We start from the raw sequence: 4,295 nt of genomic DNA on the forward strand, positions 1-4,295 counted from the left end.
TAATTTACTAAAAAATAATAATTATTTCTTATAAATAGAGTTGAAATAAATATAATATTTTTAAAAATATTTAACACGTATAAAATATACTTTTAATATTCTGAAAACTAAAATTCTCAAAAACTAATAAAGATTGTGTACCTCGAATCCCTCATAACCCTATAGCAAATTAGCAATTGTTTGTAATCATTCTCTATTCATTTTCAAAATAAATATTTGTATTAATGATGTTGTATACGGTAAAAAAAAATTATTCATATTTAATTTGAGAAAATATTTGATATTTTATTAAAACAATTAATAATTTGTTATTTTGTATTAAAATATATAAAATAATACTTATTATTTCATCTATATTTAAAGAAAAAATGTAAAAAGAATGAAATATTTTTATTATTATTAATAAGAAATAAAAAGTAGTTTTCTCGAACTTAATTTGCCATCAGAACATTTTCTCTTTTTGAATTCCTTATTTTTTTAATAAAAAAATATAAAGATACTTAAAATCAAGGCAAATCCGATCTTATTTTAAAAGTAAATAAATTAAAAAATATAATTGAATTATATTTATTTTAATTTTAATTATAAAATATTGTTAAATTCAAATAAAACAAATAATTTATGAAGTTTTCAATAATATTTAATTTAAAGAATTATTATGTTTTTCATTCTTATTTTAAAATCTTCTTATTTATATTCATTTATTAAATTTCAGACTTCATTCTTAGATTTCATAAAATTACATTATACATATATATATATATATATATAATAATTTAACGCAATAATTTTATTTTCTATCCAAAAATACTTATAATATTAAATGATTAAATTAATGTATTATATATTAAACAAATAAATATATTTATTTTTATAAATAAAAAGTGAATATTTCGTCAATCAAATCTTACAATAAATATAAATATAAAAAAATATTAATTAATACATCTGAAAAAATATCTTTATTTTATATTTAAAATTTAAAAATATTTAGTGTGAAAAAAATCAGTTTGGATGGATAAATTGTTTTATGTTAAATCCGATTAATATTGTGTGGACTCTTCACTTAAAAATTAAAACCAGCTTGACACAACTCAATATATGGCTTTTCCTTTATTTTTGTTAATAATATTTTTTGTAATTTTTTTATAATACTAATAATATTTTTTATTATTTTTAATTATAAATTAGCATATCAATAAATTTTAATTAAGTGTTGATCTTGATTATATTTGTATATTTTTAATATCTAACCTGACCCAATTACACCTGTATATTCCACAAGACTAAGAATGATTAAACATGGACTGTTGTTGTAAATGCTTCTACACATATATTCTATTGTCAGTGACCATACCAAAATAAAATAACTTTTAAAAGCTTAACCCATTTAACTCCTCATTGGTCAATCCAAAAATAGGCAAGACAAATTATTTTATTTTATAAAATTGGTTTAAAAAATTAATATACTGAGTTTTAGGATGAGTTAATTAGTCAATTTAATTGAAAATAAAAAATATATAAAATAAAACAAAAACAGTAAAATAGATTATATTAAAAGTATTATTTTCTTAGTTATGCAAGAATAGTTGAAATAAGTCATCTAAAGAAAGTGAGATGCATTTTGTAACCTAATTCATTATTTATTTATTTAGTCAACTCACCAATATATTTTAGTGACAACTGCAAAAAGTATTAGTGTACCCTTCACTTTATTTATTTATTTATTTATTTTGGGTTACAGGTGTACCTTTCACTTAGAAGTATATGATAAAAGTCACAAAAATTAAAATATGATTTTAATTTCAAGAATCGATTTAAAGTCTAGCACTAACCACAATCTACTTGAACTTACATGAAGAATTTTAAATTATATTTAGATGAATGGCTTAAATAAGAGGTCTTGATCTCTACGATTTTATTATATCTTTTTTTTTTAATTTTTAAATAATTCTTTTAAAAATTATTTTTATATATGATCCCTTTATTAATAATTTCCTTTTTAAATATATATTTACATAACATCTAACTTGACTAGTATAATATAATATAAATAATGACCTAACATTCATAGATTTCTTTTTTATAAATTTAAATTTTATTAAAAAATATAATACTATTAACAGTATATTTTATTCGTATTATATCTTAATTATATTATACGAGTAAACTTAAAAGTTGTTATGTTATTTTAATCTCTTAATTTAACTCTTAAATTCATTAATGTGGTTGAATTATAGATCCAATTATTGACTCATATCTTCAAAAATTGAGAATTTAAGATGTGATGTTGATGTTAGAGGTTAACTGTTCAATAAACCAACATTTATTTTCCTTCGTTTGTACGTTTGCAAATAATAATAATAATAATAATACAAGATGACGGAGAATTAATATTAATGTTCAATTTTAGAACATGGAATATTCAAGAATTCAACTATTCAGGTAGGAATCGATCTATTAACGTTTTGTTATGAAAATCAAAGAGGATTGAAAATTGTAGGCATCGTCCACTGATTGATCGTTTCAAGGGTTATTAGAAAGGAAATGTTTGTTACACCTAATGCTTATTTAATTTATTATTCTAAGAAGAAATATGATAAAAATAAATAAATAATTGACAGTGATAATGTTATTTTATTATATATTAGACTCTTTCTAGAAAGAATCATTGAATTTAATCGATCAAACAATACATCGGAATTTGTTTTCTTGTGTGAACCTTAGTATGAGTGTATCGGTCGTATACTAAAGCATTTGTTTTTTTATCCAAAACAAATTAAATTTATTTTTATAAAAAAATATTATTCAATGTTTTTTAAATATATTATTTATTATTAATTAAAATTTGTTTAAAAATTAATTAAGTTACACTCTTAATTAACAATTCTTATTTAATTTTATAATTTTTAAGTATATTTTAATCAATAACTAAAACTATATTTAAAAATGTTTTTAATAGTTTTTTGAAAAGTATATTTTATTCCAATTAGCATTTAATTGGGAGTTTGGTTAGTATAACATTTTTTTAAAATTCTTATCTCGTTACTTATTTAATTTTGTCCCTACTTATTAAGAATAAGTTCCAATATTTTCCATTTGTTTGTGGTTGTAATTGGACTCCTTATAATTCTCATTTATAAAAAAAAAAAAAATGCTCGTTATTTTGCAGGAATAATTTGTATTTATAATTTAGGACAAATTCTATTTTACTTTCCTGCAATTTTAATACTTTCTTCTATAATCTCTGTTACTTATTTCTTTTCTATTTTTCTTTTAAATCGTCATAGTTATAATTAAAACAGTTGTTATTAATAAGATTAAAAATTAACACTGATAAAATTAATTAAGAAAGAAAACTACCATTATAGTATATAATAAGAGTAAGTATTAGAAAAGAATATACAACATTAAGTAATATTAAAAAAGTACAGCAAAACATTTCAAGGAACTGTGAAATTATACAGAATAAATTATAATTTGTCATGCATGTTATTTCATTTACTAACTGAAGCATTGGTTTTAGGGGTCAGAATTTTACAAGTTGAAGAATATAGATAGAGAGGTAAAGAAAGAAAAAGAGTAACTCATATAAAACACTAATAGTGTGGAGCAAAACATAAATTTTAGTATTTTCAGTTCTGCATTAGGTTTACTTAAATATAAATTAATTTCAATGCTGTAAGTTATAGTTTTTACATGTTTAACGTGATTTTATTAGGTTTGTAAATATGGATTGCGTTCATTAATTTAATAATTAACATGTACTTGTAGCCTTCTTAATTTTGATGGGGTGAGCAATTATAGTTAGTTCAAATATAAATGCATACACTTAAAAGCGATTATAATTCACAAGTAGAAGGTTAAGATTTTGCACAATCCAAAATGTTGCTTTCCCTTTTCATTTTTTTCCCTTAATTATTTTGTAGGATGAACATACATGAATTAACTTGTTGTGTATTTAAACCATGCCATGTGAATATCTCTGTTGAATTGATGATTAACGAGCTAAGAATCCAAACCAAAAGACAGTGATAAGTGTCGTTTTGGGCAAGTTGATAAATTGACCGATACCAATTAGGACTTAGGAGCATGTTGTAGTGTGGGGCTAAAATTTTCATGCTTAGACGGCAATGTAATGTAACTTGAGTGGGTGAAGCACGTTGTTGAGAATTCATGGTGCTTCTTTCCCAACTCATTCAATTGGATGGTACCCTTTTAGATAAATAATTCAATCAAAATCCATGAGCTAGCGTGCAATGTTTGACACTTCATGGAATATATTTGTGTATTAT

This window comes from Abrus precatorius, unplaced genomic scaffold, assembly GCF_003935025.1.
Source record: "Abrus precatorius isolate BTA unplaced genomic scaffold, Abrus_2018 Scaffold3, whole genome shotgun sequence".
NCBI classification, from domain to species: Eukaryota; Viridiplantae; Streptophyta; class Magnoliopsida; order Fabales; family Fabaceae; genus Abrus; species Abrus precatorius.